This window comes from Cervus canadensis, chromosome 4 (genome assembly GCF_019320065.1).
Source record: "Cervus canadensis isolate Bull #8, Minnesota chromosome 4, ASM1932006v1, whole genome shotgun sequence".
Taxonomy (NCBI): domain Eukaryota; kingdom Metazoa; phylum Chordata; class Mammalia; order Artiodactyla; family Cervidae; genus Cervus; species Cervus canadensis.
This window is the reverse complement of record NC_057389.1, coordinates 74,677,439-74,703,355: the sequence shown is the minus strand read 5'-3', so window position 1 is coordinate 74,703,355 and position 25,917 is coordinate 74,677,439. Positions and strand designations below refer to the sequence as shown.

At 35.9% G+C, this 25,917-nt stretch overlaps 1 protein-coding gene across 3 annotated transcripts in view; it reads right to left on the bottom strand.

Moving 5' to 3' along the window:
* The window catches only part of PRR16 (proline rich 16), a 277,920-nt gene that overhangs the window by 3,032 nt on the left and 248,971 nt on the right, over positions 1-25,917 (bottom strand). The window contains exon 3 of one of the 3 annotated variants that reach the window (XR_006269040.1): positions 16,975-17,354. The exons of the other annotated variants lie outside the window; for them this stretch is intronic. The gene's annotated coding sequence lies outside the window, so the exon portion shown is untranslated. Of the gene's footprint in view, positions 1-16,974; positions 17,355-25,917 lie in introns of those variants that run through there. 3 annotated transcript variants of the gene reach the window in all.

Sequence of the window (25,917 nt, the reverse complement as noted above, 5' to 3'; positions counted from 1 at the left end):
TCCTGCCCCCAAAGAGATTAGTACCAGATGGTAATAGTCGCAGTAAAAGAAGACTTGTGCCATAAAATATATTTAAAATAACAAATGGGAGCATGGGAGCAGAATCCTACAGAAAAAGGCATTTGAACTGAGACTTGATGGATGGGTTGGAGTTTGCAAAAGTGATACATTGCTATTTATTATGAAATGCAAGTACTGCAAATAGAGAGAACTGCATGGGCAAAGGTGCAGAAGCAGGCGAGAGTGTGGTACCTTTAATATTGTATAGCATAGAAGTGGAGGGAGAAAATATGAGGCTAGCAGGGGCCAAAAATGTCTTTTTATTCTATGTGAAAATATTTAGATTTTTACCTTAAATGTATTAGGAACAACTGAAGAATTGTGATGAGAAGAGTGGCTGGAGGAAATGTAGAAGGTACAATGCAAGGGAAGAGGGAAAGCATATGGCAGACATTTACAGAAAAGCAATGTCAAAGCCATCGGCTGAAAGCAATAACTAATAATTCCAGTTGCAGATGCTTTCTTAGTGGCAAACTGAAGAGAGAAAAATAACTCATTCTTTCTTACTTCATTGGGATAGGGTTTCATTCATTTTCTACCTATTTACAATAACAGCAAACATTATTTATGAAACTTTCCTTGTTCCACCAAGGTTTTCATGGAAGCAGATACTGCCTCTGAGCCCTAAGTGATCATACATTTAAAGTAGAGAATAAAATCTTCTATTCAGTAACTAGTACATGTCTAAGTCCTCGATTAGATTCTAAGATTTGGTATTAAGGGATACATTTAAGTCTAACTGAGTTTTGAAGATGTATTGCCAATATCCAGGCCTTTCACTGTATGGTATTAGATATGAATTCAATCTGTTAATCTCAGACTCAAGTATTTCCTCCCACTAAAGAAAAGCCCCAAATAACATTTTGTGTATAATTTCCCAATTAAAAATTTTCATTAATTTTCCTTATTACAGGTCTTAAAATACAAACATTTTTAAACCTCAACATTCTCTTTTTTTTTTATGTTTGCTTCAAATATGGAAACATATAATACACCATCACAATTACACAAGTTAAATAAATTTACTCAGCATTGAAATATGAAATATAAATAACATATACCAAAATCTTGTATAATCAATAAGCTGAAGTGCTCATGGAAATGTTTTCTGATCCATTCTTCAGATTGGTGGGTTAATTGCTTCATTCTTTTTAAAATTTTTAGTCTTTGAGTCATTAAATGTCAAGTTACTTTATGTAAGTAGCATCTTAAGTGACTGAGAACATTTCTACACAGCAAGGACAACAAGATTTTAAAATGTCAATGACAGCAAATAATGCTAAGAAAAAATTGAAAATATTACAAAAATTTTGTCCAAACAGAAGTGTGTCATGATTCTATATCTATGTGAACCTTGTTGTAATTTTTATGATTCTTTCCTTTATATTTATTAAATATAAATACATAAATTTTAAAATAAATAAGCATTTGTATATAAATATATATTGCATACACATATATATAATTTAAAATATTTTAAACTGTGGGAAAATGTGTCATGTTTCATGAGTCTGCTTAATTTTAAGAAGTAGCAACTATGAAGAGATCAAAGTCATTTCAATAAAATCTGTCTTATTTCCCCAAAACTGTTAAACTAATAGCAGCGAGATAAAGTCAAATAAAAATGTATGAAGTACCTCTTCTAAGGTAGATATTAGGCCAAGCATGGAAAATGTGAGGATAAAAACTTAGATTTCTCTTATATCTAAACACAGAGCTAAATACTTTCACATATTATTTAATCATTATATCAAGCTATGAAATAGATAGTGGTGGTTTAGTCACTAAGTCACAACTCCATGGACTGTAGCCTGCTAGGCTCCTCTGCTCATGGAATCCTCCAAGGGAAATTTCCTTGCCATTTCCTTCTCCGAGGGATCTTCTGGACCCAGGGATTGAACTCATATCTCCTGCATTGCAGGCAGATTCTTTACTGCTGAGTCAGCAGGGAAGCCCCTAATGAAGTAGATGCTCTAACTAATTTCCAAGTATGGCCATTCTGGCTCTGGTGAGACTAAATCATGGTCAACACTACAACCTGAAGCCAAATTCACTATCCCCATGCCATTTGGCACTATCACTATAGAGATGACTATTTGTAACAAAGAGTAGGATCCACATAGACTGACGTATTTGCTATCTGATCCTTTATAGAAAAAGTTTCTCCATCCTGGTTGAATCTACCTAACTTGTTTGTTGTAGTATTACTTATGAATCTAACTTCATATTTTCCAAATGGGTTGCCAACTATTTTAACTATGGTTACTGAATTATCTAAATCTTATTGTATTTTGGTATGCTATTGTTATCATTAAACAATTCACATACATACATGATGTACTTCTGGACGCTAGTCATCTCCAGTATACATTCAGATTCAGATGTCTGTCTTTTAGCAAAATTTTAAAATTCTATGGGGCAGCATGGGATTTATAATATAATTGGGGCAGAATTGACATCTTTATTACAATATTAAAGTATTAATATGAGAAACTTATTGGATCATCACAACTATTTAGACTTCCATTTTAGATTGCTCAGTACTATTTTCTTCATAGGCATCTTTAACATTTTTTGTTAAATTTATTCCTAGATAGTATATAGCTGTTGTTTCTATTTTGATAAAATATCTTGAATCATATTTTGTGTTAATTACTGGTATAGAAGACCATGTTGAATATTTAAATATCCTTATACCTAGTTAATTTAATTACTTTCTCTTATTGGTACTAATACGTGAAGTGAAGTGAAGTGAAAGTTGCTCAGTCATTTCCAACTCTTTACAACCCCATGGACTATACAGTCCATGGAATTCTCCAGGCCAGAATACTGGAGTGGGTAGCAGTTCCTTTCTCCAGGAGATCTTCTCACCCAGGGATGGAACCCAGGTCTCCCACATTACAGGTGGATTCTTTACCAGCTGAGCCACCAGGGAAGCTAATCAGTTCAGTCAGTTCAGTTCAGTCGCTCAGTCGTGTCCGACTCTTTGTGACCCCATGAATCGCAGCACGCCAACCCTCCCTGTCCATCACCAACTCCCAGAGTCTACTCAAACTCATGCCCTATGAGTCGGAGATGCCATCCAGCCATCTCATCCTCTGTTGTCCCCTTCTCCTCCTGCCCCCAATCCCTCCCAGCATCAGGGTCTTTTCCAATGAGTCAACTCTTCGCATCAAGTGGCCAAAGTATTGGAGTTTCAGCTTCAGCATCAGTCCCTTCCAATGAACACCCAGGACTGATCTCCTTTAGGATGGACTGGTTGGATCTCCTTGCAGTCCAAGGGACTCTCAAGAGTCTTCTCCAACACCACAGTTCAAAAGCATCAATTTTTCGGCACTCAGCTTTCTTCACAGTCCAACTCTCACATCCATACATGACAACTGGAAAAACCATAGCCTTGACCAGATGGACCTTTGTTGGCAAAGTAATGTCTCTGCTTTTTAATGTGCTATCTAGGTTGGTCATAGCTTTTCCTTTCAAGGAGTAAACGTCTTTTAATTTCATGGCTGCAGTCACCATCTGCAGTGATTTTGGAACCCAAAAAAATAAAGTCTGACACTATTTCCACAGTCCCCCCATCTATTTCCCATGAGGTGATGGGACCAGATGCCATGATCTTAGTTTTCTGAATGTTAAGCTTTAAGCCAACTTTTTCACTCTCCTCTTTCACTTTCATCAAGAGGCTTTTTAGTTCCTCTTCACTTTCTGACATAAGGGTGGTATGAAGCTAATAGGTTTTCACCAATTCTCTTGGATTATCAAGATAAGTAAGCATATCATCTATAAATACTGTTTCATTTTTTTTCAAATTTAGACATTTTGTGGTTTTTATTTTTGTCTTTTTTCATTTGTTTAGTGTCTCTAGTAAAATGTTAAAACAATGTTAGTGATAGAAGTGGTTCATAAAATTTTTTTTATTATTATGCCTATAATATGGGAAAGTCTTGACTGCTTTTTGTTTTCTTCTCTTGTTATTGTTTTTTTTATAAAATTAACTGTTCTACCTACACTGAAACATAGAAACCCTTTAAATGCTTTCCCTTCTGATTCCTAATGTTCCTCATTTATTTTTTTCTTCCTCATCTTCAATGGCATGATAGACTGAGTAGTTGTGTCCATCCAAAATTCATACATTGAAACCTAATCCTCAATCTGATGTCATTCGGAAGTGTGGCCTTTTGGAGATGACTAAGTAATGAGGGCAGAACCCTCACGAATGGGATTAGTACTCTTAAAGAGAAGATGACAAAGAGCTCTCATCCATTCCGTCATTTAAGATGTAGAGGGAGAAGTAGTAACCAGGAATTGGGCTGTCACCACACTCTGAACCTGCAGGTGCCTTGATCTTGGACTTCCTGGCCTCCAGTTGTGAGAAATAAATATTTGTTGTTTAGGCCACCCAGTCTAGTATTTTTGTTAACACCAGCCCTAACAAATTTAGATATTTGGCAAAAAGAATTATTTTGACATTCTTTTCAAAATAAAACAAATTGTCTTTAATCAAATCTTCATTTTTTATAGTTTGATAATTTTTGTTAATTTTGTTTTTATCTTTATGAGTTTTTCTTATCTACTTTCCTTGAGAACATTTTATTACTCTTTTTTCAGTTTTCTGAGTTACACTATAGCTGTCATTTTGAATTTTATTGCATTGTAAGTCAGAGAATAAGACCTGTTTGGTAATTCAAATTCCTAATATTTGTGTTTTCTAATATGAATGGAGGGATGGCAAAAATATTTCCTCCTTCTTTATGAAAAGAACTATGACCTTGAGTTAACTTTCTAGCTTAGTTACCGTGGAAACCTAATACTGGTAGAAGGTCAGCTGTGTTATCAGGCTACGTTGCTTATCATAAAAATAAGCCCTGATTTGCAAACTGAATCTGGTCTGGGGGGACTGTGGATGACTATAAATACCTTGTAGAATTTCTTGAGTGAGGTACATTTTTGTAACTGGTGATATTTTTTGCTTATGGGCTATTATAAAAGATACTGATTCCTACTTGGGACACGGGAAATGTTAGAGTAGGTCATATCCTTATCCATGATCTCATATTTATACCTGAGCTGTCATTTCACAGTGCTGGAGAAAGACTTTAGCCTCAGACACGTGTGGGAACTGTCATGTTAAAGAATCACCTGACTGTGCCCAACTGATTCACTTTGTTTGTTGCATTATATCCTTCTAAGGGAACCATTGTCAAGTGTGGCCTATTAGGGTCATGTGAGAGTGACTGTCCAGTTGAGCCTAAAACTAGTAGTGGGTGTTGTACACATGCAGGTTCTTTTTCATCCAGGCATTTATAAAAATGTAATTGGCTTCAACATTCCGTGATGTATAGAAGGCTAAGCATAGTTAGGAGAAGGCTTAAGGGAAAGCTGTGTGCCCCCTTCATCTTGTCCCATAGTCTGAAGATGTAACACCCGAGTCCCCTCTGGATGATACCAGAGTTGTCAATCACAATATGCCTACAGTAACAAAGTCTGATGCAAGTGAGAATTTTGAATGAGATTAAATAACTCTCTTTCAGAAAGAATTAACAAAAATAAACAAGCCACTATAGCAAAAGAAGTTGGACAGAGTTTTGTGGGGGTTTTTTTGAAGATGTGCAAAAAAAAAAAAGTTTCAAAAACCTTTTAATGATAAGAATTCTGAGGCAATCTTTTTCTCAAAAGATAGGTAAGCAATGAATGTTACCTGTGTGAAAGAGAATGTAGGTGATGCATTCTCAGTACACACATAAAAAGACTTGGGTGGACTTTTAAAAACATTATGTGCTATTTCCCCTCACTCATGTAGTATGCTTTATATTCTGCCCATGTATTGGGTCCAAGTTATAAAAAGTTGAATTGTTTTAGTTATTACACAGATACACATATAACTTGTTCTAAAACAATTAAACTAGGAAAAGCCAGTTATGGATGTACTTCATTGTCATCTTTACATTCCATTAAACATCTAGCTAGTTTGGCGTAACATTTTATTTCATGCTTCACAAACTATGAGTACTGAGAAAATTACCTTGAAAATGTTTATTCTGATATGAAGAAAATCATACTGCTAATTCCAGCATCACGTTTTACGTTGGCACAACTAATTTCTTATGAATTATCTATGACATTTTCTAAAATATAAGTGTGATTCTCTGATAGCTACCCTGTTTTTCATATCCCAGAGCAGTGCAGATACTGACTAAGAAATCTGTAATTCCATGAACAGGACATACTAGCAGAACAAACTAGGTAATGCTGGACTTATTGAGGATATTTAGTAAGTACGTATGTGCCTGACAAAGCAACAGTTTAGAGAGGTGATATTTAAGCCTTTAGGGCCAGATGTCATTTTCTAAAATAAGTACCTGATACCCTAAAATATCATGCACCTCAGAATTTCCCTTCTCATCTGAGCTAGTGTATCAGACATGACATTCAATAATATTATTTCAAAATTACTAAATCTAGTTCCAAAATATGCAGAGTCCAGTGAAAAATAGACTGAATGTCCCTTGTGCAAAAAGCAAGAAAAAAAGATCTGTCCTCTCCTCCCCAGTCTTTCTTTATTTTGTGTGCTATATAATGTCATGCTCTTCTGAGACAGGTTGAACGCAGACTCCCACAAGCTTTACCCTGCAAATCAGAGCACATCACATAGCTGCCAGTGTCTTGGCCTCCACCAAGCCAAAGGGCAGCGATGATCTTGGGGCATGTGGGGGGAAGAGGGTAGTCTGGAGCTCATCCTGGTGGGTGGTGAATGTAGAACCACATCTGAGGGAAAGCTTCAAGCCCCAGAACACACTCTATTATCCTATCAGACTTTACTTATGCAACAAAAATTCAAAGATAAAAATCACAAGACAATGACTGCAAAGCAGTAAACCCCAAGCTTAAGGCAGTATGTGGGCACATTGCGGGGGTTGGGGTGGGATGCTTCTGAAGACAGGGCCCTATGCAATTGCGATGGTCACACACCCATGATTGAAAGTTGTCCAAAACAGACTGCTTCATTGGCCCCACTCCAAGCTTAAGGAGTTAAGCTTTGAAATTCAGAATAGGCCCAAGCACATGTCTAGCTTTGTCTATTATTATGTTCTGTTACTTCGTTTTTTTAATTCAAAAGCAACTGCATAAGAACAATGCACAGAACTATATAAGGATTATAAGGAAATACCTTAAAAAGTTTACATGACATGGCAACATCTTAGCAAACGATCACTAATAAGTAAATTATTAGTGCCCACTTGCTAAGATGTTCTTTTACATAGAAAAATAGAATCTTTATCTAGTGTGTAAACTAGCCATGCAAACACTACCTTCTGAAATAAGGACATACTTTGTAAAATTCATGTATAATATATAGTGTTAGTGAAAATCACTGTCGTGTCTGACTCTTTGCAACCCCATCGACTGTAGGCTGCCAGGCTCCCCTGTCCACCGAATTCTCCAGGCAAGAAGACTGGAGTGAGTAGCCATTCCCTTCTCCAGGGGATCTTTCCAACCCAGGGATCAAATCCTGGTCTCCACATCATAGGCAGATTCTTTACCAGCTGAGCCACCAGAGAAGCCCAAGAAAACTGGAGTTTGGTAGCCTATCCCTCCTCCAGGGATAGGAAAATCGAACCCACAAATCGAACCAGGGTCTCCTGAATTGCAGGTGGATTCTTTACCAGATGAGCTACCACAGAATCCCATATTATATAAGTACTGGACAACTGAATATGGGGAAATTCTCTAAAAAAATTAGCACTAAATATAAATAAAAATATAGAAGTTTTCTTATCCATAGAATATTTGCACCCACACAGCAGAAAACACTTTGTTATTATCTTAAACTGTAGCTTTCTTTTTTCACAGGTGTTTATCTATGTAGAATCCTATCAGTTTGAAAAGGGTGTTTTTCAATTATTTTGCCAATTAATTTAATTCAGTGGGAATCAGTTTTACGACATAGTTTTTAATAATGATGGAAATTATGTGTTCTGAAAGATATTATTTCTAATAGTGAAGTTACTATAATGTGGTAATACTATAAGATATTAATGAGATATTTATAATTATTTCAATATATGTATACCATAAAAGACTTTCAAAAACATATCTTAAAAGCTTACCTTAGACTGTGGATATTTTTGTCAACCTTTTGAAAAAAATTTTATTATTTCCACATAAATGACACAATTATATATCATAATTAAAATCTTCCTTAGGAAAGGAGTAAATTGTGTGAAAAAAAAAGTACTTTTATTTCATCCTTTCAGTTGAAGGTGGAAGTATTACCTTGAAGAATACTTTCTACAAATATTTTTCCTCTGCTCATTAGGGGCACAAGTGAATCACTAGATTACTCAAGATTGCCACCAACTTGTCTAATGCTAAACTGTGCATGGATTGATCAACTAGCAAATTCTTGCAAATTCTAAACACAGTGCCTGGTATGATGTTATGGTTTTGGAGTCTGAGGATCATTATTAAGTTCCACATAGCAGTGCTCATAAGGACAAGAAAGATTTTGAGACAGAATTTCCTCATAGGTCCAAAAAAAAAAAAATCATATAGCATGATTTCATTTCTTTTAAATAATGCCATTTGCAGCAGCATTGATAGACCTAGAGATTATCATATTAAGTGAAGAAAGTCAGACAGGCAAAGACAAATATCACATAGTATCACTTATATGTGGTGTGTGGGTTAGTCACTCAGTCGTGTCTGACTATTTGTGACCTCAAGGACTGTAGCCCACCAGGCTCCTCTGTCCATGGAATTCTTCAAGCAAGAATACTGGAGTGAGGTGCTATTTCCTTCTCCAACTCATATGTGGAATCTAATTTAAAAAGTGATACAAATGAAGTTATTGACAGAGCAGTTACAGATATTGGAGACAAATTTATGGCTACCAGATGGGAAATGTGGAGGGGAGGGATAAATCAGGAAGTTGGGATTAACAAACACACAATACTATATACTTATATATCTAGTATGTAATTACTTACAATACTATATACGATATAGACAACCAACAAGAACCTACTATAGCACAGGGAACTCTACTCGATATTCTGTAATAATCCATATAGATAAAGAATCTGAAAAAGTATAAACATATGACTGAATCATGTTGTACAACAAAACTAACACAATATTGCAAATCAACTATATTCTAACACTTTTTTTTTAATGGAAAAGACATTAACATGTACCTCCCAGAGTTGATGAAGAAAATACATGAGAACGTAGGTAAAAATGATTTTGCAACATTGACATCTTTCCTTTTCACAAAGAGAATCATTGGACAAATACACTTTGGGGGAGATAAATCCACAGGAGATTTGCCATCATCTGGTGCTCCATCTCCCACAGCTGGATGAGGCCACAGTCGTGGATTTCTCAGGAAACAAAACCAAAGTCAAAATAACCATCCTTCTGCTCTTATTAACAACATTGGCCATTTTTGCAACCAAAGTATTATGAATGTTTTCTAATATGTAATTACTTTAGGGCAATAAAGTGCATGGTGAAAAAATACAGAAGTGTAAACAAATGCTTAAGGAAGCAATATAGAAAAAACAGTCAGCAGTACACTTAGTCTTTTTCTGTGAACACAGAAAAGCACACTAAATGAGGATATTTACTTCTTAATCTGAGGAACTTGGGGGGCGGGTGGAATTTAACTATAAAACCTGGATGTTTACTTACCCTGGCTCCCCTTGATCTTCACTAATGGTGTTCAGAGGACAGTGTTGTTTTCGTGTTTATATTGTTTTATTTTGTTTTTTAAAATTCTCTGCTTTCATAATGTTTTCCTTAGCCTAGGTTAAACAGGATCACTCCTGCTAATGATTTTGAATTGTTTTCTTTAAAGCCAAGAAGGTTTTAAAACCCCTCTTCTTCCTAAATCCCTTTGTTCCTTCCCCTCCTTTTAATTTCCTTTTTTTATTCACTGACTTGCTGCTTAGAGAAACAGTTGCAGCCAGATTGGAGAGCACTGTGAAATGAATGGCTGTGGTATTTATCCCTTCTTTTGGCAAAACTCCTTTGTGGAAGTGCATTAAAGTCTCCTGAAACTAATGTTAACACGTGCACATGTCACTGAGTTTCCCTGGAAATGAGGCATGCTGGAGGAATGGCATGATTTTTTCATGGTGGAACGAAAGTATCTTCAATCAAAACAAAATTAAAATGCTAACACTGCTCCCTCCTCCTTGCTTAAACATTCTGTCAAACCACATTCATTTCAGGTTTTTAATTTATTACATGAAACAAGTGATACCAATACTTCCCCCTCTAATATCTGCTGATGTTTTTCAACAATTAAGTTCTCCAGACAAGCAATAAAATGCTGCTTTCATTTTTATGATATGGCAGTTCTTTCTTCTGGCTTTTAAATAAATGATAGGATACCGTCTGTGAAACAGCAAGTGGAACTTTATGGGTTGCATTTTTATTAACCTCATATAATCAGTTAACTAGTCTTTCTCCCTAAGCACAGGTAGGGTTAGAAGTCAAGGACAGGGAGGTTAGCCATTAAAAATCTGCTGAATAAAGCAATTTTATAGTCTGAACAGGAAATCAGAGATTCTCTTGAGTTACTAAGGTCTCTGAAGTTCCTGGGATTCCCAGGTGGTGCAGTGGAAAAGAACTCATCTGCCATTTTAGGAGACGCAAGAGATGCGGATTCAGTCCCTGGGTCAGAAAGATACCCTTGAGAAGGAAATGGCAACCCACTCCAGTGTTCTTTCCTGGAGAATTCCGTGGACAGAGGAGGCTGGCAGGCTACAATCCATGGAGTCACAAAGAGTCAGACACAACTGAGCATGCACATGCAGGCATGCAGGCTGAAGCAACTAGACTTGAAAAAAACATCTCGTTACCCTTGCCCGGAGGCTACCTCCAGTCTCCATCTCCCTTTTTAGAACATTGTACTCAGAAGAAAACAAAAGTAAGGCAAAATAAAATATATTCTATTTAAATGTCATTTTTTGTCTTCCAAAATGCTTTGCATTTTAGGCACACAGGATTGAATACTGTAAGCTCAAGGATGGGCAAAATGTTTTCCACCAACTACATTAAAATGGTATTTCTGGAAAGTTTTTGCAAATGCAGCATATGCAGCGTATGAAATTTTTTCTGCTCATCTTTAGAGGAGTAAAAGAATGTTACAAGTTTTTTAATTGGCAGGTATCTAGGATATTTTTCACTGAACCTGAGAAAAGGTCAATTTCCTATTATCTTTACTTCGATCTTGCCACCATTGGGAACTAGAAACTATGAGTATCCATATGTATACATCCATATTACCAACAGAAAACAGATGATCCCTAGTAAATGAAACAAGTAACTGAACGACAAGCAGCCTTCACTGCCATTAAACTTGAAATTAATCAGAGAGGTACCAGGTACCCTAACACTATTTGCCATGATACTTCACAAATACAATTCAATGACATATCTCTTTAATTCAAAAAGACATAAACTGTACTATCAAAGTACCACTAATATATTATATTTAGAATTCAGTCATTCTTTCAATAATGACTAAACCAAAAATAGTCTCAGTATTTGACTCTCAAGGCACTTTTGAAGTCTAATATATTCTATTCTAATATTCCCTCTTTCACCTCAGGAAAAATGTACAGACAGCATGTATGATTTCTGCACTTTCAATTCTGCATTGTCAGTGGAATTCTAACTTTAATAGAGGCCCAGAAGCCAGTGTGCTTCTGGATAAACTGGAGATGGGTATAATTTTAAAAAGGCCTCATGGTATATACAATAAAAATTTAGAAGCTTGAGGCAATTTAGTGTGAATGTAAACAGCCCCATACATTTCAACAGCCTCCAGGTTCATCTTTAATAAAATATGTGCAATGTTTAGTATCCTTGGCATTACTAACATTCTAGTCTGTACAATTATTTCTTGAGGGTCAGGAGGTTATGCTGTGCATTATAGGCTATTTACCAGCATCCCTGGACTCACGGTCATTCAATGTCTTAACACAAAAAGTTAAATGGTGTTACTTTGTTCATTCACCCAACATAAAACTTGTGAACTCCTACCCTCTGCAATTAACTGCAATAAAGCTACTGTATATTCTTTCATTAGTAGCAATAAGAATTGTGGTTAAAAAGAGAGTAATACTTGTTCTACTTGAACAAGTAGATAATACTACATAATACTTGTTCTTACATAGAACAAAGTTCTATACTACTCATAATAGTATTTTAGAGAGCTAAAATGAAAGTTACAGTTTTTAAGAGCTGATAGTAAAATTTTTATTTCATCCCCCCCCGTGAATTCATCATCCCTCCATTATTTAGCCTGGCCAACAAAGACAGAGTTTGACTACGATGTTCCAGCACCAAGCAACATCTTGAATTTTACATAGTACTGTCAGTCCCATTACAGAAACATTTATTGGAAATGTTCATAGGTGCATGAATGGCTTAAGGCCCTTGGAAAACAAAGGTGAAGATATTAAAGGAAGTACCAAATGATTTTTGAGCAGAAATTAGAGGACAATGACCTCTGCCTGAGGGAATTGTAGAAAACTTTGAAGTCAGCTTCCTTGGCATTCAATAAGAGAGGGAAAATTACTCAAGCAACACAGGGACAGAGTCACAAAAGCATATAAAGGTATGGTGAGAAATCAGTGTAATTAAATCCTTACCTCCAGAAAGGGTAGCAATAACAGGAGACAAAGCCAGAAGGGGGGATGTTAGCAAGTAAGTAACAGAAAGAGACCCGTCAGTGTTTTAAACTGGAAGGTGACCTGGTCATATCTGCAGTTTAGAAGGATGGCTCTGCAGGTGCATGTACAATGAAATGGAATAGAGCGGACCTAAAATAAGAGGTAGGGTTTGCTGTCCATTACGGAGGTATTTCAATTGAAAGTGAGATATTGAACTGAAAAAAAAACAGCATAAGGGATTGAGAAAAGAGGAAGAGATTCAAACAAAATTTAGGATGTAGAATGGACAGAACTGCAAAATGACTGAAGTTGAAAATGAAGAAATGAGGGAGATTTTTCTCTACTCTCTCCAGTGTGGTGACTTGGATGAATAGTAATGTCATTTTCTGAGATAGGAAAAGAGGCAAGGAACAAATTTTAAGGAAATGCATTGCTAACTGTAGAGAGTATGTCATTGCACTAAATACCAAAGCAACATGTATCACAAAGAATATTTACTGTATTCCTGTGTAAATTGTAGAAATGTTTGTTAAGGTGGGAAGTCTGGTTTCTTAAATCACAGGCTCTCCAAATGGAACTTTACTTGTTGATATTATTTCTATTAATTATAGGGGATTCCGTTGAGAATCTTTAAACTTCATTTCCACGAATGTAATGCCTTAATGCAGTACAGTTAGAGAATGTGCTGGGAAACAGCACTTGAAACAGTAGTGTGGCTCACTGGAGGGAAGAAAACTGCTGATTAATACACTAGAATTCTCTGACATTATAAATAAATTCAGTAGTGACTGCAGCCGTGAAATTAAAGCTTGCTTCTTGGAAGAAAAGCTATGACAAACCTAGATGGCATATTAAAAAGCAGAGACATTACTTTGCCCACATAGGTTCATCTAGTCAAAGATACGGTTTTTCCAGTAGTCATGTACAGATGTGGGAGCTGGACCATAAAGAAAGCTGAGGGCTGAAGAATTTAAGCTTTCAAACTGGTGTTGGAGAAGACTCTTGAGAGTCCCTTGGACTGCAAGGAGATCAAACCAGTCAGTCCTCAAGAAAATCAATCCTGAATATTCATTGGAAGGACTAATGCTGAAGCTGAAGCCCTAATACTTTGACCACCGGATACAAAGAGCTGACTCATTGGAAAAGACACTGATGCTAGGAAAGATTGAAGGCAGAAGGAGAAGGGGATGACAGAGGATGAGCTGGTTGGAATGCATCACCGACTCAATGAGTTTGACATGAGTTTGAGCAAGCTCTGAGAGATGGTGATAGGGAAGCCTGGCGTGCTGCAGTCCATGGGGTCACAAAGAGTTGGACACGACTCAGTGACTGAACAGAAAATCCTCTAGACAAATAAATGGTATGGGCTTACCGCTTAAAATAGGCAGATGTACACCTATGTAATCTTTCTCTTACAATTTCTAAATTCATAGACAGCTTTCTAAATTCATGATTTCTAAATTCATGTATTCTATTCCTTGCATGGAATTCATCTTGTACAACCCTTGATTTAGGGTTGTGCAAATTTAAACATAGTAGGTATTATTTTTAAAAATCAAATATATATACATATATATATATTTGGAGATATATCTTTAGTGTCAATAGGGAATATTCTTTCTTCCAAATAAACTAGGGTTTTACAACCCTGTACTACTGACATTTCGGTTGGATAATTCTTCACTGATAGCAGGGAAGGGGGAAATGGCAGGTGCATTGTGAACCTCTGCTCACTGGGTGCCATTAGCAACCCTCAGTTCTGACAATCATAAATGTCTCCAGGATTTATCCAACGTCTACTGGAAGGCATATTTGCTCCATTTGAAAATTACAGCTATAGAAAATGACCAGCACTTTTGTAAAATTCCCACAAAAGAAAATCTGATATAATTGGCCTCTGTTATCAACAGGTTTTACATCCTCAGATTCAACCAACTTCAGACTGAAGATATTTTAAAAATTAAAGAAAGCTCCACAACTTGAACTTGCCACATTGGCAACTATTTACGGAGCTTTTCCATTGTATTAAGAGTATTAAAAATCCAGAGATGATTTAAAGTATACATTGGGTGGGGCATGCCTAAGTTATATACAAATAGTATGCCATTTTACATGAGGAACTTGAGCATCCTTGGATTTTGGTATCTGTGATGGGGGGATAGGTGTCCTGGAACCAGTCTCCTGCAAAGATACTAAAGGATAAACACAAAACTATGAGAGAAAACCTGAATGACCTGGGATAAAGTGATAACTTTTTGATACAAATCAAAAGTATAATCCATGAATTGTTCTTCTTTCCAAAGAAAAATGTTTTCATGGGAGAATTTTCTAGAACAGAAACAGTTAAGGCCAGTGTTTCAATCTCCTATTTTGAGAGGTACAACTCAATATATTCTCCTACCTCCTTAATCTCATTGTAAGAGTGAAAATTTTCTATTTTTCACAGATGACTGAGAATTAGACACTAAAGTTATTATATCACCGCAGCTGCTTTTTATCTATTTTTTTCATCTTCCTTTTTACAAAATTAACTTTCACTTTAAGAAATTAAATCCTCAAACTTGAGTAAGGAACAAACTGATATCTTCATATCAACAGGAAATACATCAACTAGAAAAGAAGTGAAGTATTGTAAAAGTTAGTTAATAATTGAATATAGTTCCATCTGCAATATAAGCATGTTTGTGCTCTTATGGAAAATGTTAACTTGATTTAGTACTATAATGGGAAATCTGTAACTTATGGGCAAGTTAAGGGATATATTGGCATCAGATACAAAAATCTGCTAATATTCATATAATACAGATCCTGAAAACTTAATATAAAGCCTGTTTTTCTCTTCTCTGCCATTTCTTTGTCCCCATTCTTGCTCTGTAGAACCAAGTATTTCGTCTCTTTATTATCATTCATATTTCTTAGTCTTATTTTCAGTATACTAGAAATCTATTTGCTCCTTGTATTTATTTCCTTGTTTCCTGATATATTATCCATTTCATTGCGGGGGCCACTCCTCCCCTTAACTCTTAGCAGGTACTCTGATAGAAATAGTGTTTTCCCTTTAACATAGAACATCTGATCTTTTAGTTAGGCAGTTGGTCACGCAGAATAAACACTATCTTGATGGTATATATGGCCATCTAACAAAGCTGAAAGAGGATGGAAGTGAAAGTATTGAGTGGCAGCCTTTGGAAAACTTTTTAAAAGAGAAGTTGAAAAATAAATAAATAAATAAAAGAGAAGTTGCCCCATACTGTTCTTAATGTTTCTCCTTTTCCTCAAACCTGTTACCTGGAATGTAGATTTAATGGCTGGAGCTCTGGCTGTACATTTACACAATTAGTATGAACATGCTTTGTCAGAGATGCCCAAAAGGAATGCTGAAAGGAAACTCAGTGTTCACTTTGTAGACCAGGAGTGCCATATCAGCTCTCATCTGCCTCAAAACTTATATTTAAGAAACAAACTTATATGATGTTTCGTTTTTAAAACCATTGTGATTTGGGGACTCTGTTTTTCACATAGGAATCTAACATTAACAGATATGGGTGAGAATCTACTCTGAATGGAGCACATGATCTAAGTCTAAGTAAAAAAGTTGATCACATTTCTCTGTTTCAGTGGGAGACATTTACTACACCAGTATCTTGTAAGAAAGCATACTTAGAGCTATCTCAAACCCATACTTACCCAGAAAAATGTTGATAAGTAAACTATAAAGATGCCGTCCCTCTCACAAAACCTCTAAGTACATTTTGGTTTAAATATCAAAATTCATATACCCTTGGGACATAATAAAACCATCACATTGCTGTTTACTCAGTCTTGTCCAACTCTTTGTGACTCCATGGACTGCAACACGCCAGACTTCCCTGTCTTTTCCTGAAGTTTGCTCAAATTCATGTCCATTGAGTTGGTGATGCTATCTAATCATCTCATTCTGTACCGCCCTCTTCACCTTTCGCCTTCAATCTTTCCCAGCATCAGGGTCTTTTCAAATGAGTCGGCTCTTTGATCAAGTAGCCAAAGTATTGCAGTTTCAGCTTTGGCATCGTCCTTCCAATGAATATTCAGGGTTGATTTCCTTTAGGATGGACTGGTTTGATCTCCTTGCAATCCAAGGGAATCTCAAGAGTCTTCTCCAACACCACAGTTCAAAAGCATCAATTCTTCAGTGCTCAGCCTTCTTTAAGGTCCAACTCTCACAGCCACACATGACTACTGGAAAAACCATAGCTTTGACTAGACAGTCCTTTGTTAGCAAAGTGATGTCTTTGCTTTTCAATATGCTGTCTAGGTTTGTCATAGTTTCATAAGCTTCACTGCATATGACTTCCAGGGGTAGCAATGAATGACCTCACAGTTACACAATTAAAACAAATATGTAGGGAACCATGAAGCTTCTTCACAGGCAATAAATGCTATAACTAGAACAGTCTGATGTGAGTTTAACATATTCTGGGATTTATGATCTGTGGAAAACAATGGTGTCTGGTGCTAACTGCAAAATGCCTTTTGTGATGCAGCACGATGCAGGAGCTAAACAATCTTCACTCACTCAGTCCAACCATTCCTTCTGGGTACACTGCACGAATGCCACGATCACAGTGTCTTCTGACCAGTTTGTGAGAAAGAGAAAAAAGAAACTTTGTAGCTTTTTAAGGTATGACAAAATAAAAATTTTAAATAATACCAGGAAATACTGATTTCATTAAAAGCAGTCATCCATTCTCAATCACTAAAAGCAATTCACATAGAATTAATTCAGCACTTGAACTAATACTACTTAAAGAACACAGGCCCTTTCTTAATTGTGTGTTCAGATAATTAGCAGCACAAGAGGTACAGGGCAGATCACAGCATTGAGTTTTCCCACCTTGTTTAAATCTGTAAAGATGTAGCACGTGGATATATAAGATGTTCTTATACTTGTTTTTCAGTGCTAATGCACTATTTAATTTTGAAAGAATGCATGGACATTGAAAATGCTTGGAAAGTATGAACAGTAAAAAGAAGAGGTAAAATATCACTCTTTCTGAGACTAAAAGGCAATTGATATTACAGCTTTGGCATATTTTATTCCAGTTTTTAATTTTTTCCTTAATTGAACCAGCTTCTATCACAAAATATTTTTTAATATATCAAAAATCTTTGCAAAATTATTTAATGGTTATACAATATTTTAAGGTAAAGCTATGTTCTCTGTCATTTTTAAATTAAAGTATATAAGTCCTTAATATAAAAAGTACTAATACAAAAATAAACTCAGAATGAATTAAAGACCTAAATGTAAGACAGATACTATAAAGCTCCTAGAGGAAAACTTAGGCAGGAAACTCTTTTACATAAATTTCATCAAAATTTATTTGGATCTATCTCCTAAAGCAAAGAAAATAAAAGCAAAAATAAACAAATGGGATGATATAAAACTTAAAATTTTTGCATAGCAAAGGAAACTATCAAAAAATACAACCCGTTGAATGGGAGAAGATACTTGCAAATGATATGACTGGTAAGTGGTTACTATCCAACATATATGATCAGCTCATACAACTCAACATCAAAAAATAAACAACCTGTCCTTTTTTAAAAAAGGGCAGAAGAACTGAACACACATTTTTTGAAAGAAGACATGCTGATGGTCATCAGGAGCATGAAAAGGTGCTTGACATCATTAACTATCAGGAAAAGGAAAATGCAAATCAAGACCACAATGAGATACCACCTCACACCTGTCAGGGTGGCTATCATCAAAAAGAACACAACAACAATTGTTGAAGAGCATATGGAGAAAAGGGAATGGTAGCACACTGTTGGTGGAAATGTACTCTAGTACAGACTCTGCAAAACACAATATAGAGGTTTCTCAAACAACTAAAAACTGAACCCCCAAATTCCGCTACTGGGTATATATTCTAAAAAAAAGAAAAACACTAACTCAAAAAGATGCACACACAGCAATGTTTGTATCAGCATTATTTGCAATTGTCAAGACAAGGAAGCAACCTAAGTTTTCATGAACAGATGAATGGATAAAGAAAAAGCAATGTGTGTGTGTATATATACACACACACACACATACATATATATACACACAAACATATAGAAAGGAATACTACTCAGCTATAAAAAATGAATGAAGTGTTGTCATGTGCAGAAACATGGATGGACTTGGAGGGCATTATGCTAAGTGAAATAAGTCAGAGAAAGACAAATATCGTATGATATCACTGATATGTGGAATCTAAAAAAACACAACACACTAGTGAATAAAACAAAAAAGAAGTGAACTCTTAGGTACAAAGAATAAGCTAGTGGTTATCAGTGGAGAAAGGAGAGGGAGAAGAGGCAATATAGGGGTAGAGGGAAGACAAGGGGATTATTATAGGATTATATGAAATCACGTGCATGAAAATTTTGAAAGTTACAAAGCACTGTAAAATTTAAAGAATCTTTCGTTCAATAAAAAAGTATTTTAAGTGCTAATAAATATCTTGGACATAGGATTTCAAACCAAAACAAACATTAATAGAGACTTCACATTAGTTCCAGGACAAACTTTGAAAGAATAAAATAAGAAATGTTCTACAAACAAATATGTTTGTGAAATACCACATACAATTTGTTCCCTGTTGTAGTATCTTAAAAAACAATACCATTGATATGTCAATAATCATGATTTAAAGAAAACTAGCTGGTTTTCTTTGTATTTTCTCAAATTATTTTTATGACAAGAGCTTTTTCATATTACTTATTTGTGTGTGTTACATACTCTAGGAAATACTATAATAAAGAATTTTTTAAAAAACATGTAAAGAGTGAGGCCAAAATTACCCACTATCTAGTTTTTAAATATCCCAATAAAAGTATATACCCTATATTTCTTAAAATGTTTTTAGAAATAATGAATGTTAATATTAACAAATGCAAACAAGACAAAGAAGCAATCAAAAACATTTCCACAATGTACTCTAAATTCTCTCATAAGAAATCACCATGACAAATATGGAATGAACCTGATTCTAGGCATTTCTCAAATCACATATATAAAGATATAAAGACATACAGGTAAGGAGGTATATTAAATAAATATTAGTAGACAGACTGATAGGTAAGTCAATGACCTTTAAATTTTGCATTATGCTATATTTAAAAATTATTTTAATAAAATGAATTTATTTTTAACCAAAGCAATATAAACTTGGAGATCCTGAAAATATTGGTAAGATACAAGTAAATTTTTCTTTCACAGATAAAATATTTTATAAAAAATCTGTAAAGTTCAGATAAAATTTTGATAAATAGTAAGAATTTCATATCATTCCTAGACCACATAATTTAATTTAAACTACTTCAGACAATATCCTTGTACTTCTAGCACTAAAAGATGAAGAAATTAGCTCACTTAGCTTCTGTTCCACTCCTACTACATTCAAAAGTGTTGGAATAAATTTTTTAAGACCCAGTATGGTCTTGCAGTGTGTGGATTATAGTCTTTAGTTCCAGGATGTTTTCCTCTTTACATCTTTGAGTATTTTTGTGTTCTTCATATTCTTCAAAACTCCGGTCATGCTTCATTTCACTTTGACTATTTCTACATACAGTCAATTTTATCTTTATTACTTTCTCTTTCTTTTAAGTGATTCTTTCAAGCCTATACCATAACCGTAATCTCTAGCTGGGTTTCAATAGTTTTATTTTTTATAATACCTTTATATTGCCACTCTCTTTAAAAGAGAGGTCACATTTCTTTGCAATTTCTTTGAATTTGACAAATTTTTTGTCTAAAATCTTTCTTCCCCCTACAAGTATTTCTCCCATATTGTGTGTTCTTTAAGCATCTTTCTCTTCTTTTGTAGTTTCCATTTTTAAGGTCATGGATTTTATCTCCCCACTTAGAAGTTAAATTCAAACCATGACAGCTTGTGTACTACATACTGTCAAATGAACAGAGCAAAAAAGAGAATGGGCTCCAACTTTGATTTCTTTTGTCTTGGGTACCCTCTTACTAAGTTGGCCATTTCATTTTGACACAAGCCCAGCCCCATCCTCACTCCTCCAATTATTAGCACTTAAGCAGTGCTAGCTGGGCTTCCCTGGTGGCTCAGCCAAAAGAATATGCCTGCAATGCAAGGAGAGGCAGGTTCAATCCCTGGGTCAGGAAGATCTCCTGGAGGAGGAAATGGCAACCCAGTCCAGTATTCCTGCTGGGAAACCCCATGGACAGGGGAGCCTGGAAGACTACAATCCATGGGGTCACAAGAGTCACACACCACTTAACGACTAAACCATCACCACCACCAGATGGGTGTAGCTCATTGATCTGGTGATCGCTGCTTCCTCTCCTCTCTTCACCCCGCTTGACATCCAGGACTGTCCTTTGCATAGAAGTTCAGTTACAGACAATAAAAATGACTACATGGTTTCTCCATTAGTGTCATGTTCACTGCCAAGGTGTGAGAATGAATTAGGTTTCTATACAGATGTCTCCTGACTCTGTAACAATCTGTCTTAGAGCTCAGATGTCCTCATTCTACTCCAGGGATGATGAGATAAACTGCCATCTCTGCAACACCTGCTTTTACTTCTGCTTTTACTTCCTTACCCAAGGATTGAACCTGGGTGTCCTGCATTGGAAGGCAGATTCTTTGCCATCTGAGCCACAAGGGAAGCCCCACTCCCCTTTTTTTTCTATGTAGCTTCATCTCTCAGGCTATTCTCTGGCTCACACTTGGTAGTGATCAGAGCTACTGGAAGTGTGCTCTGGTTGGGCCAGTACTTCTACCACTGATGCTCTCAATAGATTTTGAAGAAGGAAAACAGGTGAAAACTTTTCTTTCTTCTGCCTTCCATAGCCAGAAAACTGATTCCAGGCTTATAATCTTTAAAACATTGCAGGTTTATTTAAGGTGTGTTTAAGGATAGTTTGGTATTGTCAGAATTTGTCTCTGTTTATTTTTAACTTGGGGTTTCCCTGGTGGCTCAGCAGCAAAGAATCTGCCTGACAATGCAGGAGAAACAAGAAACCTGGGTTCAATCCTTGGGTCAGGAAGATCCTGTGGAGAAGGAAATGGCAACCTACTCCAGGGTTCTTGCCTGGAAAGTTCTGTAGACAGAGGAGCCTGATAGGCTACAGTCCATGGCGTTGCAAAGAGTCAGACAAGGCTTAGTGACTTAACAACAACAATATAGATAATATTTAACTAAGTCAACAAACATATCTAGTATACTTAATCTAGACCTTGAACTATCCAAGGTAGCAGAAATAGAGAAATGAGTTTTTTTTATCTCACAATCGAAGATTTCACAAATCCAGTACTGAAGATAGACATGTAAATAAGCAGATAAGATGCAGTGTGTGTGTGTGTGTGTGTGTGCGCGCGCACACATGTGTGTATTTTAATGACACAAATACACCAATAGAAGTATGGGAACTATGAAGAGGGAGCAAAGGAATTGCATATCACTGCAAAGAGAAGATGATACCTGAACTGTGGCTTAAAATATTAATAGGAATTTACCAGGCAGAGGTGGACAGGAAAAAATAGTTATTGAGAAAACAGTGTCTGCAAAGAAAGGCATGAAAGCATAAGATATCTTCATTGGTTTGAGGACACGCAGTGGCATTTTCTTTCAGGAAGAGTGGGTATGTATATGTATATGGAGGAGAGAAGTGAGTTTGAATATGTAAACTTGGGACAATAACGTTAAAGACATTAACTTTTAACATAGAGAAATTAATAGGGGATGATGGATGACTTAGTTTTGAGATTCTAATGAAGCAGGAGATGCAAGGCTGACCTTACATAGCAAGTCTCGCTCAAGCACTAGATGCTACTTTGCTAATACTGCAGAATTTCAGTCTAAGGCATTTTGTCATCACAGCTTCAAGTCTGTCCTCTCAAGCACAGCCCACTCATGCGGAGCCATATTATGTCTTAAGCTAGTTTTATTCTCAGATGCCATAATATGAGAAAAATTCCATTTCATTATTTAATTAGCTTCGCTGCAATATATAAATAACTTAGGTACATTCACTCAAGACTACAGCAGTAGGCAATGTCTAAGAAGGGGAAGGAATTGGTCAAACCTGTTTTTGAATTATGTGGAAGGCTCGGCGGAGTAGATTCTGAAAAAAGGACACAGACAGCTTCTCTGGGAAACTGACAAAACTTCACTTCTACAGCGAGTCCTTTTATGCATGGGAGCAAGGAAAAAGCTTACAAAAATCAAGGTTACACAGATGGAGCTTGAGCATGTACAAAGTTGATAACAGCAAGTTTACAAAGTTAATGAGACACATAGACTCTATTTTTTCAGGATCAAGAGACAATCTGCTCTCTTCAAGGCCAGCTTGTTATTCTCAGCACCATTCTCATGCAGTCGTAAAGCTGTATGTGTAGGAAATGTTTCTCAGGGCAAAATATCAAGACATGCCGGGTGGCTCTGGCCCTTCGCCAGATCCTTGTGAGGACCTTCTCCTCAAGGCAGTCACGTAGTTTCCCTCAACAAATTATTTTGTTACACTTCACTTAAATTTGCCAATTATGGGTTCCTTTGAAATGTTATTTGAATTTAATAGAAGTCCTAAGAAACATAACCTGCAGTAGCTCTTACTGCAAACTATTAATTTCTCTCAAACAATCTTGCCAATTTTTTTTTTTGTAATATCCTGCTCATAAAACGTCAGGTGGTTATTTTGAATGAAGTTTATTCTTTTCCCCACACTTGTTGAGTATTAAACCAGGATAATAAGTTCTTGAGGTTTTTGCTTCAGCTTCTTCGAATGTACAATTAAAGGCAGATCAGAAAGTCACTATAGCCAATTTATTCTATAGCAAAATGACTGAAAATTTCCAAGGACTGAGAATAAGAGAAGCCAGGGACCAAATATTGTACTATAGATAAATATGCTACAGAGAAATCTCAGTATGGGGAGAATATGACATAGCAAAATGAGTAATGATATTAAGGAAAGAACCAATAAGTTACAATATCTAACCCTTGTTCTTTAAAACCTTTTATAGAATGGTATTTTACTATTCTGCAAAGACTAACCTATACTGACTAGAAACAAAAATATGGTGAAATTAACTCTATTGAGTGGACACCTCCTTTTGTAAGTTCATTTATATGTGTCTATATATGACAAATCCACAGAAACCAAAAATCCAGTGTTGGCTAGGGCTAAGAATGGATAGGTGAAGTGTTGTTTAATAAGCATGGGGTTTCTCTTTGGGGTGGTAAAATGTTCTGAAATTTATTGTGGTAATGGTTACATAATTTGGTGAGTAAATTAAAAACCACTAATTGTACACTTCGAAATGGTGACTTTTATGGCATGTGAATTATATCAATGAAAAAATCAAGGTAACACAATAAAAGATTTGGAAAAGAGTTGAATAGACCCTTCACAAAAGAGGAAACCCAAATGGCCAAAAGATATGTCATTTTTTTTTAATGCTTAACTTCATTAAGCAACAGAAAAATGCAAATGAAATGACACGAGTACATATCTATTAGACTAGTTAAAACAAAAGAGAAGTAATGCCAAACTTTGGGAAGGATGTGATACAACCAGTACTCTCATATTTTGACAGTGCGTGCATCCTAAGTCACTTATGTCATGTTCGATTCTTTGCAACTCTATAGACTCTAGCCCACCAGGCTCCTCTCTCTATGGGATTCTCCAGGCAGAAATACTGAAGTGGGTTGCCATGCCCTCCTCCACAGGATCTTCCTAACCCAGGGATCAAATCGGTGTCTCCTGCGTCTCCTGAACTGGCAGGCAGGTTTCTTTACCACTGAGCCAGCTGGGAAGCCCATTCTGACAGTAAGTATACTAAAACACTTTATAAAGACCTTTTGAACTATCTACTAAAGCTGAACAAATGGATACATAAAACTCTTCAATTCCATTCTTAGGTGAAGACCTACTATACAATAGGTTTACATTGATAAAAGCACAGGTACTAAAATGTTTATGTGTACATGCGTGCTCAGTCATGTCCAACTCTGTGCAACCCCATGGACTATAGCCTGCCAGATGCCTTTGTCCATGGAATTTTCCAGGCAAGAATACTGGAGTGGGTTGCCATTTCCCACTTCAGGGGACCTTCCTGACCTAGGGATCAAACCTACATCTCCTGTGTCTCCTGCATTGGCAGGCAGATTCTTTATCCCTGCACCAACTGGGAAGCCCAAAATGTTTATAGCATCACTGTTTTTAATAGCCAAAAAATGCAATCCTCACTATTAATGATGTTTATCAAAACTGAATGGATATGTAAATTGTGGCATAGTCCTATAAAAGTATGTAACAATGAGAATAAAAATTGAAAGCTACATACAATATGGATGAATTTCACAGATATAATGTCGATTGAAAGAAGTTATAAAAACCTATGTACTTACCTTCCCTTGTATATAAAGTAGAAATCAGTAGAAACTAATCTGTGCCACTGAAAATCAAGAAAGCAGTGACTCAGAATGTGAGAGGTACCGACGGAAAAGGAGCACACCGCAGTTTAGGAAATGGTCTTCATGACCTGCTTCTGTATCTCAGTGCTGGTTACCCCGTATGCTTAGTTTGAGAAAATCCATTGAGTCGTAAACTAATAATACATGGATATTAATGCAAGCATATTGTAATTCAGTTTATTTTTATGGGTAAAAGAGGTTTTTAAAAAAATTAAAACAACTTTCTTGATTAAAAGATTCTTTTCATAGCCAATTCTTTTCAGAAAAAAATTTTCTTAAATGAATATAAAGATGAAAAGACAAAACTTTAAGTGCTCTAAAAAAATTTCCCCCAGAGTTGGATTTTTTTCAGTTTATATAATGCAGTCTGCTGAAGTTGATCTATTCTAAACTGTCTCTCACCACAGTGACAGTCCAAAATCAACAGCTTTTATTTATACATGGAAGGTCCTTCCAGGGTACATTTGAGTCATCAAAGACAGACAAAGATGTCTTTAATTTCACTTAAGTGTATTTTGTTAAATCTTCACTCTTTGAACATCACTAGAGTCATGTGTGATATCTAATGGAAAATATTTCACATTATTTGCTTTAGTAGATGGCCATGTGACAGTGTGTGATCTATTATTTATACTTTAAAGACATTTCATTTTAGAACTATATAATTTTGTTCTCTATTTTCTTCCTTCCTTCTTAG